The sequence below is a fragment of the Hemicordylus capensis genome, chromosome 10 (assembly GCF_027244095.1).
Source record: "Hemicordylus capensis ecotype Gifberg chromosome 10, rHemCap1.1.pri, whole genome shotgun sequence".
Lineage (NCBI taxonomy): Eukaryota > Metazoa > Chordata > Lepidosauria > Squamata > Cordylidae > Hemicordylus > Hemicordylus capensis.
In genome coordinates, this window is record NC_069666.1 from 16,606,211 (window position 1) to 16,621,828 (window position 15,618).

Sequence of the window (15,618 nt, forward strand, 5' to 3'; positions counted from 1 at the left end):
AGTACTCCCTTTTATCAGTCAATCAGTTTCATGGGATGACCACTAGAATGTTCTAGTGTTATGCAAGAGAGAGAAGAATTCTCTCTATCAACTTTCTCAGACCATGCATGAGTTCACGTCTCCCCACAGTCGTCTTTTTTTCTAAACTAAAAAGTCCCAGGTGTTGTAGCCTTGCCTTGTAAGGAAGGCGCTCTAGGCCCCTGTTCATCTTGGTTGCCCTCTTCTGCACCTTTTTTGAGATATGGGATGCGGCTATGTGCAACCTGGGTTGCTATTTTGCTCAGCAGAAGTAACAATTTTTTAAAAGGCTGGCGTGAAGATTCAAATGGGCTCGTTCCACCCAGCAGCTTCCCTTGGGTGGGAAGGGAGACCTCTTAAGAAGAGACTCACGCGTGACCAATCATGGCAAATTCCCACTGGACTGTGCTTTATTTCAGTCTAAGCAGAATATCATTAACTACAGAGCTACAGAGATAACAATGTCCATTTGTTGTTCTTTATTATACTACAAGAAATCATAAGAAGGATCAGTCAAAAGAATCATAATCCACTGGAATGCCAACGCTGCTCCCACCAGGGAGGAAACGCTCCTTTTGGAATGACAGAAACAGAAAGCCCTGTTTTGTTTTTTGTTTGGGGGGGGGGAGTGGAGAAGAAGTGTCCCTTCCGAATAGCCACTCAATGGAAAAGGTAGAGGAATGCCCAAAGAATGGACGAGACCTCAGCTGGGCACGAGTAGTCATCACAGAACATCTACAGGGCACCTTGTAGATGAGCAGCTGAGGTGTACCTAGGTAATTTTGGACCCTGGACCTAAAGGCCTTTGGAGGCCTCCCTACCCTGCAAATTAGGCATCATCATGCTTGGCCGGAAGACCACACCACCCAGCACAGACCAAATAGGATTTGGGGGCCCCCAGGGGCTGTGGAGGTCCTGGACTTTGGCCCCTAAATCCAGGGGTAAGAGCACCTCTGATGAGCAATTAGGCCCACTGATAAGCTGGGCTCACTAGAATGAAGGAGTTCGTTGGCTCAGCTTCTGGCTAGGTGGCTAACAGGCTTTGTCTATGGGGGGCACAATGGGGCCTCCTCAATCCTTGTTGAGATGTTCCACTTCTCCTTGGGTCATACTTACCTCTCCCAATACCCTTCCTATGGATCAGGTTCTCCTTGCTTTTGCTAGGCACAGATTACATTTGGGGGCGGGGTTGCATTTGGGAGATGTGACTGCTAACAGCTGCTGAAGTCACCCCCTTTAGGCTGCGGTGGGGGTGGGGGTTGAAGAGAGCCATCTGTTTTTTTAAAAGCATGTGCTGCAAAGGACCATGAGATGGTTGAGACTGAAGGGAACCCCCCCCCCCACCTGCCCTATAGACCTAAGGTGCACCCAAGCTTATTTCTGGAAACAAATACTTAGGCTGTTGGGTGGAATTTCCCACGTAACTTCCTCAAGCACATCTTTCGACATCACCTCGCCACATATTTGGGACACGATGGCTTTCATGTCATGACGTGTGCATGAAATGTTGGCATAAGCTCTCCTTCAGCTCTTGTGCCTTCTACAGGGGGCTGCATTGGGGTTTGCTTTAGCGTCTCTAGGGCCCAACTCAAACACCTACGGTCTGGAAGAGGCACCCTTCCCTCCTTGCTCTCTTCCGACGTGTGGCCTTCATGTACCCTGCATACCTTCCCTGGTGGGGCAATCTTGAAAGACTGAGGACATGCTTTGCAAATGCTTCAGAAGGGAGGTCAATACCAGCCCTGTGGGGTTAGGAGCAAGAAGCCTCATGAGTGATTCCATTTCTGGGGGTGTCGTGAGCAGTCTATGCTCATCACCTATGCAGAGACTGGAGGCAAGGGCGAGAGGTTTAGAATGGCAAATGGATCCGCTTAGAGATCAACCAAGAGATCGCCCTCTGTCACCTTAGGAATCAACCCTAGTCATCTATGGGTGCTACTGTTCCGTTAAGAGCTGTAGAATGAAAAAGGCATTGCTCAGTTGTCATCTTTCTCACTCGTTGGTGGGAGGATAGCCAGATGGTCCCCTCTCCAATCTTCAAGAACCATTTCTGTAGGTGCACACAGATTTAACAGTCTGTTAAAGAGCTGATCTGTTGCCCTGCATATTACAGTAGCCATAAAAGAAGACTGGCAAGCCGGGCAAAAAGCCCCACACTGGTACCATTGGTTTGTATGCCCCTAGAATGCAACACACACACACTCACACACACACACACACAAATAGGTAGTCTCTGCACCAGGAAATGGCAACCAGATTCCCACTAGTACTTAATGCAAAGGTCCCCCAGTTTGGTATTTGGCATTAGTATCTAATGCAGTTTGGTTCTCCAGATGTTGGACGACGACTCCCATTATCCCCGGCCCCAATGACCTGGATGATGGGAGTTGCAGTCCAACATCTGGGAAACCAAACTGCATTAGGGACTAATGCCTGAAGAACAAATTGGTGGACATCTGGGGACCCAAGGTTGAGAAACCTGGCCCTAAGGGGTGAAAAAGATTAACTGGAGAGATGCATTCTCTGACTTGGAAGATCAACTCCTACAATCCCTGACGTGGGAGAGGTGGCTGTAGGAAGTGACCAGTAAAGGGAAGGCACTCTTCTTCATGCCCACAGCACCCTCGTCTTCAACCAGGCAGCAGGCACAGAGCAAAGCACAGGACACCCAATACTCAAATTCCGACACCCAGGGTTGGTTTTTGACACAACTGCTAGGTAGAGATGTGCATGAAATGAATTTTTTGACTTGTTTAGAATACAAATCAAATTCCGAAAATTCATTTCAGATTCAAGTCAAATTTGAATCGGATCCAAAAATTCAATTTGAATTTGAATCAAATTCAAATTGATTTGACAATGTTTGCATCTTTTTTAAACCCAATCAGGGGGCCTGAATAGTTTTTTAAAAGCTGCCACATGGCTCTTGAATCAAATTAGAATTGAATTTCAAAGATTTGTTGCCAATTACCCTTTGAAGGGGTGATTTGATTCAAATTTGAACCACCCAGATTTGAATCGATTGAAATTTGCACATCCCTACTGTGCCCATCTCTGACTCCAGCAAGCCCTGGCATTGCAGGCTGATTCCTCCACACCTTCAAGAACCATTGCTTAGGTGTGCACAGATTTAAATGGTCTCACACCACAATCATGGGCATCAGCATCACCCCCATTATGGACATCCCAGCCTCGTGCTGGGAGGAGGAGCAGCAGTGACAGATGAGCGATCACATGAGCTGAAGAACAGACACTCCCAAGGCTTCGTCTTGGAAACCTCATGGCAATTTCTGCTTCCGGGAGGCAGCACATGGCAAGCATGGAGTGAGGCTCAGGGTCATGTGAGTGAGAAGGGAGGGGCAGATCAGCCTTGAGGTCAGAGGTAGCTTTGCAATAAGAACCCTCCTACAGTGTCCACCCCAAGCCTCTCTCCAAAGGTAGCAAAATATGATGGCAGCAAAAAGGTAGCCCTTCGAAACGGCAGTCACTGCTTTGTGCTCTGTGGGAGTTGAAGGTAGCGATGAGATGGTTAGGGTGAGGTCAGGGCTGATGCACATGCAGGAAATGCCCCAACACCTTCTCTTAACTAGCTGTTTAACTAAAGGCCAAGACGTCATAGTCTCTTAACCAGAACTTCTCAACCTGCGTCCCCTGTAGTTCAACACTACAACTCCCATCATCCCCAGTCACACTGGTCAAGGGCCACTGTGGCTGGGGCCGATGGGAGTTGTAGTCCAACACTGCCTGAAGACTCAAGGGTGGGAACCCCTGTCTTCCATAGCTAAGCAGTGCAGGCGGAAAACCCATCCGGCAGGGATCGCAGCGCCTGTCATCTCCAGACTCTCTCTTCAGAGGGGATTGTCTATGTCTAGGGACTGTTTTTCAAGAAGAGCTGTTTAATAAAGTTGAGCCCTCTTCTTTCCCCATGGACCAAACTCTATTCTGGGCTGATAAGGATCTAATGAGCAGGTGGTACCGACCATTTGCCCATCGCCCACCCCCTCCTTTAAAGACAACCCCCCACCCTTCCCCTTGTCCCCACCACCGCAGGGGACTTCATGCCCAAACAGCAGGTGTCTTTAGGACACAGCTCGCCCGCCCACTTCCTTTTTGTCACACAAACCCAACGGAATCTCTTGCATGTGTGAACTCCGAGTGCATAAAGTCAGTCCATCAAATTGCATTTTTAAAAGCGATCTTGTTATATACAGCTGCTGTGCATAGCTGGCAGTCACCAGAAGCAGAAACCAAAGGGGGAAGTGGGGGACACACACAGGAGCAAAGGCTGTCACAGTGTGACTGGGAGATCATGGCTGTTTGGATTCTCACCTAGAAAGATAAGCTGCAGAAATCCGATGGCACACCCCCCAGCCCTGGGCCCTTCAAAGCAGAGGATGCCAAGACAAGTGGTTCAGGAATCTGATCGGAATCCAGCCCGCACCTGTACAATTCCACCACCATTTTAGTGATGGTGGCGAAGGATTAGGAGATCTCTTTGCAAATACTTCTTTAGAACCAATGGCTGTTCCTGCAGGGACGTGGCGCCTCAGAAGCGAACCTCAAATGCTCAACAGCTCTCTTCTGATACTTGCCACTGCTGCTGGGTAGAATTCTCTGCTAACTGAGCAAAGAGGCACCCTTTAAAAGGGGTGCGTCTCTTTATTTAGCAGGGGGAGAGCAACTGGCCCTATCCGTCCCCAGCACAGCATCCCTCCAGTGACGGTTGCTGGTGTCTATCTTATGTTTTTTTGGTGGGTTTTTTTTGTTTTTTGTTTTAAAAAAGATTGTGAGCTCTTTGGGGACAGGGAGCCATTTAATTAATTAATTAATATCGATGTAGACCACTTGGGGAACTTTGGTTGAGAAGCCGTATGTAAATATTCATCGTATTCATATTCGTATGCCCAAACAGCAACACCAAACAGAGTTCTTGGAAGATTTTTTTTTTAAAAAAAAAAAGATCTCTCTGACCCTTGCGCCATCTATGGCCGAAAACGACAGTGAAGGCCTGTTTCTTTCCACGTACACAAAGGCAAAGAGACTCATAGCCACTTGTCCAGCACATGTGCCATAACAGTAGCCAGTGCTAGCAAGAGCAGGTTTCTCTGCACGTGCTCCAAGGCACTCTCTTCTTTGTGATGGGTATAACCCCCACTAGACGACAGCCGAGCGGAGAACCTGGCCCTTTGTCCCACTTGAAACTGACATCCTGCTTTAAAGGAAGAACCAGCTCTGAGTTGATATACGGCCACCTTCCCTGATCACAGACACAGAGAATTCCCACTGCTATGAAAGGGGTATTGGGAAGTGGAATAGGCAGGAAGGGACTGCTTCGATTTGAGCAAGGTGGGGAGTTACTAATGCTCCTGGAACTGGGGGTGGAGATACGATTGGGCGACTGTATGCAGTCAACACAGGCCGTCCAATGAGGTCGAGGCCAGGGGGGGTGGGTCCACCCAATGGGGTCAGTGCTGCAGACTGCCCGCCTCCCTGCCTCCCTTGTTCGCACAGACTGTATGAAGCTATCAGAGCAAAGAGGCCCCTTTTCAAAGTGGTGATTCTCTTTATTGAGCACGGGGAGAGCCACTGGCCCTATCCATCCCCAGCACAGCATCCCTCCAGTGGCGGTGGCTACTGTCTTATGTTTCTTTTTTAGATTGTGAGCCCTTTGGGGACAAGGAACCATATTATTTATGTATGGATATCTATGTAAACTGCTTTGGGAACATTATGTTGAAAAGCAGTATATACATATTTGTCCTATTTGTATGTATTCAGGCCCAATTTAGCAAGCACTCAGAGATGCCACCACTCCGAAAGCATCATGATTTGGGAGAAAATCCTTGGAAAAATGGATTTCCCCCCACAGCAAATGACCTGGCTCTTTGGAAATGGAAAGGGTGGATGCCACCCCTCCCAGACAGAATGGGCGGGGAAGGGGTGGGTGGGTTCATTTGCATATTCCTTCCAAATATATGCAAGCATATAATAGCCACAGCCTACTGGAGCAGGGCTATTTCAAAATGCAGACCACCCATTGCTGAATATATCAGAATAGTTTCAGTGTTTGAGCCCCTGTGCCCAAAGAAAGTTGCTCTCCCATATGAAATTAGATAATTAATTTTTTTTAAAATGCATAAATATTCTAACTGGCAGGAGATACTCTATCCCCTGCAAACTGGGCAAGAGGCACCTTTTATCGTGGTGATTCTCTTTATTTAGCAGGGGGAGAGTAACTGGCCCTATCCACCCCCAGCACAGGACCTCCAGTGACTGTTGCTGGTGTCTTCCTTATGTTTCTTTTTAGATTGTGAGCCCTTTGGAGACAGGGAGCCATCTTATTTATTTATTATTTCTCTGTGTAAACTGCCCTGAGCCATTTTTGGAAGGGCGGGATAGAAATCGAATGGTCGAATGGGCTGCACCACTTTAAAAGGCAGTTTTGTGTGTGTGTGTGTGTGTGTGTGTGTGGTGGGTCTCCTGGTAGGTCAGGGCCTTTATAGAGATAGTTCTTAGAACTAATAATAGCTAGGATCTCAACACAACCCCTACCCCATTCTTAAGACACATATCCCACTTTTCAGCTTTCCAGAGAATGCCTGGGGAAACACAGCCAATGCCGCTCTGGTTTTGACCGTGTGGAAATGGGTCCCTGGACTCCGCAGACCAGTTATCCCAGAGGGGGCCAGCCCTTTCCAGTCCATGCATTTCCTTCCCATCATCACCCAGTGGAGCCAGCCAGACCCTGTCCCAACTCTTCCCCATCTCCCACTCCCACCCATTTCACACAGCCGCCCATAACTCTGCAATCATGTCTCAGTACCCCACCGCCCCACCCACCCCAATTTGGGTCTCTCAGTGTCATGTGATCCCCCCTCCCCATTTTGTTTTGCTTTTTTGTTATATTAAAAAAAGTCACTTTCACAAGGTCACTCAAGTCGATTGTCTTTTTTGTTGTTGTTGTCTTGTTTTTAGGTTTCCTTTGTTTCAAATGGAGGGCTCTCCTATGTTTAAACGCTAACCGCTCTACAAAAAGCATTCTGTTCTAAATCACTAGGAAATGTTAACAATGAAGCACAAAAAAGGGGAAAAGGAAAGAAAGGAGGAAAAGGAAAGAAATCCAGAGGCCAAGCGACCGCATCAGGGAATGTGAACCATGAAGGGCGACGCAACAACTCCAGGTCCTTCATGCGCCTTGACTTCCTTTCCTTCTATTTGGCACTTTCTTAATCTTGCCCCCCGCCCCATCCCCACCACAACCCCTGACCTCCTCCTCTCCATCAGCTTCTCGGAAGAAAAGATCAAAGAAGTCGGGACATCGGTCAAGCCACTGACTCTGGCGTGCTTGCTCTTTGTGTGCAAATAGCACATGCCCAATTCAAATTGTGACCGGCAAGAGGTTTTAACCTGATGTTCCCACCAGGGTCTCGATGTGGATCATGCCTCACCATGCATGTGATTTGCCCTGGCTGGAGCCAATGAAAGCTTTTCTCCCCAGGGAAGATCGTACTCCTACGAACTGAGCAGAGACATCTTTTAAACTGGCGATTTCTCTTCCATTTAGCAGGGGGAGAGCAACTGGCCCTATCCAACCTCGGCACAGCATCCCTCCAGTGGCTGTTGCTGGTATCTGCCTTATGCTTCATTTTGGACTGTGAGCCTTTTGGGGACGGCGGGGGGTGGATGGATCTTATTTATTATTTCTTTTTCTGCTTTGAGAACTTTGGTATATAAATATTCATAGCAGTAGTAGTATATGTATGTGGGGGTGGGGTCGGTGGGTGGGATCTGACCCAGACCGGGACCATGGCAGGGGAGGGCTAAAGCTCCCCTAACCCCCCAAGTATGCCACAAGGCAGTGGCATATCAAAACTAGTTTAAATGCATTCACACAATTAAAAACAGGGTTAATTGGGTTTGGGAGTTGTGTGTGCTCCCAATTTCTGGTTGTGTGGAAGCAAGGTAGGAGGAAAAGCTGGGTGGAAGTGAGTATGTGGAAGCAAGCAGAGGTGGACCTAGGTAATTTTGGAGTCTGGACCTAAAGGCCTTTGGAGGCCCCCTCCTCTGCAAATGATGCATCACCATGCTCCACCGGGCGAACATAACACCCAGGACAGACTGAAGATTATTTGGGGGGGCCCAGGGGCTGTTTGAGGTCCTGGACTTTGGTAGAGCTTTGTATGAAGAATCTCCCAGGTTCACTCCTTGGCAGCATCTCCAGGTAGGGCTGGGAAAGACTCCTGTTTGAAACCTTAGAGAACCATTGCCAGGCAGTGTCCATAATCCTGAGCTAGATGGACCAATGGTTTGACTCAGTATAAGGGAGAGAGGAAGATGCACATGGAAGATGTGCAAGGGGAAGATGCACTCTGGAACACACTCCCTGTTAAAATAAGAGCATCTCCCTCTCGACTTTCTCTTGGGAAGACCCTTAAGACGTATCTGTATTTCCCAGCCTTTAACTGAGATTTAAATCTTCTTTAATGTTTTTGTTCACTGAGATTTTTTTATCTGTTTTATAAATTTTAACTCTTTTATACTGATTTTACATTTATTATGTTTTAACTTTATACACTGCCTAGAGAGGTCTATATCAGGCAGAATAGAAATATGATAAATAAATAATAATAAATAAAATGAGGTGAAATTGTGCATACACCAATTCTAGAATTTTAGAAAGTCTCTTAGTTAAACTGGAATTCAGGAAGAACTGAACGACAATATTGTGAAATTTGGAAACAATAAAGGAATGCTACAGAAGAAACGGACTCATCACTTATTTTTAAAAAATGGCTGGGCTGAAACATCAGCTCCAACTTTGTATAGCCTTTCTGTTAATTTGGGTTTAAAAGGCTGGATTTTGCCCATCTTTCAGCACTGTGGACAGCTCCCAGCTCTTGAACAACTGGAAGGTAAGGATGTGTTGACCCAATTGCTCAGGCAATTGGGAGAGGCTCCCTTACCTTCACATGCTGTCCTAGGAACTGTGGGGAAATTGCAGCTTGCTTTTGCTGCCTTCTTTCTTCACTGGCTGCAAACACAGGTGTTTTTACATAGGGAGCTGCCATATACCGAGTCAGACGGTTGGTCCATCTAGCTCAGTATTGTCTACGCAGACTGGCAGCGGCTTCTCCAAGGCTGCAGGCAGGAATCTCTCTCAGCTCTCTCTTGGAGATGCTGCCAGGGAGGGAACTTGGAACCTTCTGCTCTTCTTAGAGCAGCTCCATCTCCAAAGGGGAATATCTTGCAGTGCTCACACTTCGTGTGCAACCAGGGCAGACCCTGCTTAGCTAAAGGGACAAGCCATGCTTGCTACCACAAGACCGGCTCTCCTTTCCTGTGAAATCAAGGTAAGTTGGGGGAGGCCTTCTAAACTGCATATTATGGCCCATACCTCTGCAAACTCTGAAGCAACATCTGAGTGGTAAAATTCTAAAATCTCTTAAAATTTACATATCGAGTTATGGAAAAAAGTTGCTCTTCCCCCCACTGTCAGATTGGTATTTGAAAATTTGGAAAACTAACAGTCCTTAACAGGATGAAAAAGAAGTAGATGAATTTAGGGAAAATTGATTATATTTGTTACATTTTGGAACACCACACTTCATCCTTCCCCCCACCTGCTTGATGTAATGTCAATATACATTATAACTTAACATTGGTGTTGTTGTTGTTTTTTTAAAAATAATATATATACAGTGTATTGCAGTATGGGAACCACCTAATGGCACAGTGGGGAAATGCTTGACTAACAAGCAGAAGGTTGCCGGTTCAAATCCCCGCTGGTACTATCTCAGGCAGCAGCGATATAGGAAGATGCTGAAAGGTATCATTTCATACTGCATGGGAGGAGGCAATGGTAAACCCCTCCTGTATTCTACCCAAGACAACCGCAGGGCTCTGTGGGCGCCAGGAGTCAACACCGACTTGAAGGCATACTTTACTTTACTTATAGCAGTATGGAAGGGCCTATTTCTATGGCTGTTGTGCAACATCATGGAGCACAGCTTTGCATGACTGTGCAACCTTCTTGCATCAGTGCAAATTTGTGCAAGCGTTCAGTCAGGCTGTCTGCCCATTGTCTTCTGCTTTGGGATAATAACATTTAAACCAATTATCAATCTGTTGCCATTATTATTATGACCATTGCTTGAAAGGCTAGTGGTCTTAATTTTTGTGGCAGTATCAAGGTAGCCCTCGCCTCTTGCCTGTGGGCACCCCAGAGGCGTCTGCTGAGCCACTGTGTGAAACAGGATGCTGGACTAGATGGGCTTCCTTGGGCCTGATCCAGCAGGGCTGCTTTTACGGTCTTATGGTGCTTCACTGTTATCCAGACAAAAAGACTACTCAAAAGGGGTGTGTGTGTGTGTGTGTGTGTGTTGTTAAGGGCAAAATAATCCTGCAGCTCCCACTGACTCCTTGGTTCCGGGTTCAATCCAAGAGGTGAGTGGGAGCCCTTTGTCTACACAAGGAACACTCCATGTCGGTGTTCCCTCTAACAGGGATTCCCAGATGTTGCTGACTACAACTCCCAGAATCCCCGGCTATAATGGCTTTTGTGTGGGAATTCTGGGAGTTGTAGTCAACGACATCTGGGAATCGCCGTTAGAGGGAACTCTGCTCCGCATGTGCTTTTACGGAGAAGCCAGACTGAAGGCACAGGTCTTCTGGGGAATCAAACACAGGGAACGGATCTCACAACGGGAGCGGTTCTTCATATATGGCAGGGGCTGCGGCCTGGCAGAACAGCCTGATGTGATCTGAGCTTGTGGGCCCCACGTTCTGCTCCGATTCTGCCTGCAGCCAAGCCCTTGTGATGGTCACTCCTGCCTTACAATCTCTCTCTCTCTCTCTGCAAATACTTAAAAAGACTCCAGGGCTCTCTGGCCCAAATGTTCCGCTCAACAGGGAAAAGGGAGCATGTGAAGAGGGATGGGGTTGGGCACAAAAGATTTCCTCTTTGGAAGAAATGAGAAATGTGCTTTTTTCTTGTCTTTGCATCAAATACGATGGGCAGTCTTCACCCTTAGGCTTATGGTGTCTGGCATTAGAAAGGCAAAGCAAAAGGGGGCGGAAGAGTCATGGGTCCCACAAGCATCATGCTTAGACTTTCTCCTCTATTGAGCTCTTGTGGCTCAATTGCCTAATAACACATGGTATCTACTAGGGACATCTCAGTGGCACAGCTCAGAGGCAGAGAATCTGCTTGCATGCAGAAAGACCCAGGTTCAATCCCTGGCAGCATCTCCAGGTCGGGAAAGACTCTGCCTGAAATCTTGGAGAGCTGATGCCAGTCAGTGTAGTGTGCTAGATGGACCAAGGGGAGAGCTGGTCTGGTGGGAGCCAGCATGACTTGTCCCCTTAGCTAAGCAGGGGCCACCCTGGTTGCAGATGAATGGGAGACTAGAAGTGTGAGCAATGGAAGATATTCCTCTCAGGGGATGGAGCCGCTTTGGGAAGAGCAGAAGGTTCCAAGTTCCCTCCCTGGCAGCATCTCCAATACAGGGCTGAGAGAGATTCCTGCCTGCAACCTTGGAGAAGTCGCTACCAGTCTGTGAAGACAAGACTGAGCTCTCCTTCTGCCCCTAACAGGTACTGCCCCAACACTGGCTAGTTCAGGGCTTCTCAAGCTCAGCCTCCCAGAAGTTGCTGATGGGAGTACAACTCCCATCCTCCCTAGCCACAGCAGTCAAAGGGGATCATGGGAGTTGTAATCCAAAAACATCTGGCTGAGAAGCCCTGGGCTAGTGCTTGCAAAGCTGAGGCACAACAGGATCCCGTTCCAGATCGTATCAGGGGTAAAGGGACAAGCTGGAGGAGAAAGTTTATGGTTCTTGGCGTCTGCTGAAATGGATGAGGGGGGCCTGCAGGAACGCAGCTCCACAGAGCCAGTGCAGTGCAACCGCAGAGTGCTTGACTTCGACTAGGGAGACACAGGTTCAAATCTCCACTCAGCCCTGAAGCTTCCTGGGTGGCCTTGGCCCAGTCTCTCTCAGCCTAGCCTACCTCACAGGGTTGTTGTGAGGATGAAGGTGTCGGGGAGAATCAGCTGTGTCGCCTTGAACTCTGGTAAGGGAGGGTAGGATGGAAATGGAATAAAGCTCTCTGTAGCCAATCTGCTGGATGAAGCCATTTTTCAAATTTGCCCTTCCAGGGGACAGATGGAGAAGCAGACTTCAACTCGGTATCTAGCTTTTTGACATCGCTCTTGGGGTGTCCAAGCAGATTGGAAGGGGAGCGGTAGGAGACACTGAGGCCGTTCTGACACTCAGCCAAAGCCGGGCTAAGAAAGAGAAGCCCGCTCTGGGCTGAGCGGCAGAACCGCTGGGCGCCATGTGGGTCCAAGACGCAAACCTGCCTCCTAACCTGCCTTTAAAATGAGGTTAGGGAGCAAGCCCATTTTTAAAAGTTGTCCACCAGGGAGAATGTGGGGCTCTCGGCCGGCGTTGGGGGAATCCCCATAATAACCCCTGCTCAGTGCCTTACGGGCAGGTCCGGAAGCTTCCCGAAACCTCCCAGCTGCCGGCAGAAGCCGGCAATAATCTGGGCGGGTGATCGACCCACCAAGCAAAGTGACGGAGATCATCTGCGGGGAGTGAGCTTTTCGAGGTTTCCTCCCCTGCCCCTTCAAGCCCTTTCTCACGGATCATGAGAAAGGGCTCACTGGGTGGATTGACACGTATTTGGGGAACCTATGGTTCTCCCAGCATGAGATATGGCAGGAACTTGAAGTTGGCAGGGCAGACAGTCAAGGACCTTGGTTTGCTGGAAGTTGCCGAATTGAACCAGAGGTTTGCCCCCCTCCCTGCACCTCCCAGGAAGACCCTGGGCGCCATCCCAACCTTGCACTTCCCTGTGACTGGTAAGCTTCCCGACATCAGCCCCTTTGCAGCCCTTGGCCCCGATGTGAAAGGGGACTGGCCCCCAGAATACCAGAGTTCATAAAAAGCAGGGGCCCAAAAGCAGGGCAAAGCTATGGCAGAGCATTACTGGGGTGGAAACCCAAGTTCAATTCTGGGTTCCCCATCTAGGTTTCCTGCCCCGAAGGAACATGGTAGCTCCCGACATAGAGCGGGTTCACACCGTCACAGACAACTGGGTAACTGAGATTGTAACCCGACTGGGTGACCAAGACTGCAAGTAGGTTCCTCGTGATGCTGCACCCACTCACTGAAAATGATGGAGAGCCCCAGCCACTGTTGAGATACGGATGCCACCATTTTCCGGTCCTGGTACAGAAGAAGCTAGTAATTTGGATTGACTCCGTACAGGGATGAAAATGATGGCCCTGTGTCTCTTCTCACACTGGCTGATGTTTCCTTCTGAAGCATGGGAGGAGCAGGTCAGGGGCTGCAATGACATTTCCCACCCACCCATTTTCTGAAAGCCAAGGTTCTACCTGGAAAGAGGAGGAGAGAGCCACAGTGACCGCGAAGCCCGCCCAAATGGCCCTTCCTGCCAGCTTCTCCGCTCCCTCGGCCCCCTCCAGCGTCCGATGCGGTCCCGAGGCCATGGGTACATGCCACACTGGCGCACAAAGCCACATCTGCTTGCTTGCGCACTTGCACTTGCTTCTCTTGGAAACACTTGGAGCTTTGACATGAAGCTTTTTTTTTTTTTAAACCTCTTTGAGTTTCTTTTTTTTCATTTGTTTTGTTTTTTAAATTAATTAATTTATATATATATTAAAAAAGCAATAGTCCTTTGGTCCCTAAACTCTAAGGAATGATATGACTTTGAAAGAAGTTAATCCAATCTCCCTGAACTGGTGGACAAAGTGGAGAAGAAACCCCCACCCCCAATCCATGGGATATAGATATATAGACCTATTTATATATATATATCTTCTGTTAAGTTCAACATCTTCTTAGCATTTGATTTTCTTTTCCCAAACAGAGGTGGGGGAAAAAATCCCTTGGTTTTTTCCGCTTTCCCCTTTAAAAACAAAGCATTTCCCAGGTGTGACGTATCGGCCTGGTCCAAACCCACCGGCTTTGGTTTAGATCTGCTTGGCCTCCCTCATACGAAGTCTCTCGCATCGGACAAGTGCTCGAGAGAGGCAGGTCACACCAGCAGGCCGAGCGCCCGCGACCTTCCCTCTCACACCATCTCACCCCTCTGGTGGCGAGGGGCTGGAAAAAAAAGGTCTTCTCCAGAGGCCTCTTCCTGTCATGGAGTTTTGAGTCAGCAAAGATCCATGCCTCTTTTCCCCCTCTTGTCCAACACGGTCACCACAACAGCTTCTTTGCTTTCTCACGCCTTAAAGAGACAAAACCCAACTCGTTTTGGAAATCAAAAAAAGAAAGAAAGAAAGAAAGAAAAGAAAGGTACAACCAAACTGGCTCTCTTTTTCATTCGCATCTCTCCTCCGCTTTCGCCGCTGCCGCCTCCACCTCCATGATATGTTGCAAAGAAAGAGAGTTACAAGTCTGGATACTGCACTTGGGACAAGGGGAATACTCTTCGTATGCCGCATGGCATTCAATCTGCAAGACAGAAAAGGTATGATAAAAATGGCTGGAGCGGCCTGGATGGAGGCACCGGGCAGATTCACGCTGCCTCAGTCACAACTGAGCCCCATTGAAACAAACAGGATAAGTTAGTCATGACTAACAAGTCCCATTCATTTCAAAAGGACTTAGGACTAAGTCTGGATCCTGCCCATGGTGTCCAGGAGCGATGGTGTAAAGACAATGGACCATAAAACCAGGGCTGTGTCTTCTCTGGGTTCCAGAAATAAATAACGTCTACCTTCTGCAATCTGCACCCAAAAAAGTGGAATTCTGCAGTTTGTGAAATTATGCCAATAGCATGTATTCGCATAGATTTACTGCACTTGCGTAACTGATTCTGCTGGTCACCAGGAAAGGGTATGCAATGAACAATGCCCCCCAAAGATTGATTGCAGTCCTACTGCTTTTGAGATTTTATCCAACTTTCCAAGTGCACTTTTGGACTTCGCTTGGTAGCCAATAAGGACTAGAAACTTGTCTTTTAGTTTTTGTTTCAATCACGAAAGCGGAGATTCTCGGGAGGCTGAATCTGATGCCCGACCATGCATTATTTCCTGCAGTTGGGCAGAATGTGGGAATACACACAGCCCTGGGAATAGCACCAGAAAAGTACACACAGAGAGGACAGGCCCTGCATAAAGGATGCTTTAGACACCTTTCTGCCACGTCACATCAATAATGCCTCCCTCCCCCCACCCCCCGCTAATAAATGTTTCTGTCTGCTAAGGTACCACATTCCAGTCCTGCTGTTAGGGATAAGTATTTCATGTGTCAAAACCAAAACGAGATCTACATCAAAATAAGCCAAAATTGGGCAATCTGGCCAATTGAGAAATATCATTTCAAAGAACTATTGAATCTGATATATGCTGGCTCTCGTGATGGGAGAAGAATCTGTTCAGTGCCCAGGTGTCAGGCAGTCCTGTTCAGCCTCATTTTGGCTTCTGTAGATTTCACCAGCTTGTTCGCACGGCCCTAAATATTTACTTCTCCAAGGAAAGGAGTCTCAGCACAAAGAGAATCAGTAATCTTGTACATTCTTCCTTGACCATTCTCCAGGGCTGCTTCCCTGATAACCCCAACGTTT

The 15,618-nt window shown here is 48.0% G+C and overlaps 1 protein-coding gene across 17 annotated transcripts in view; it reads right to left on the reverse strand.

Annotated features, from left to right (window-relative positions):
• Positions 1-405: 405 nt before the first annotated feature.
• The window catches only part of CELF6 (CUGBP Elav-like family member 6), a 243,916-nt gene continuing 228,703 nt past the window's right edge, over positions 406-15,618 (reverse strand). For all 17 annotated transcript variants that reach the window (XR_008311402.1, XR_008311403.1, XM_053272152.1 and 14 more), the window contains one exon: positions 406-14,504. The gene's annotated coding sequence lies outside the window, so the exon portion shown is untranslated. The remainder of the gene's footprint in view (positions 14,505-15,618) is intronic.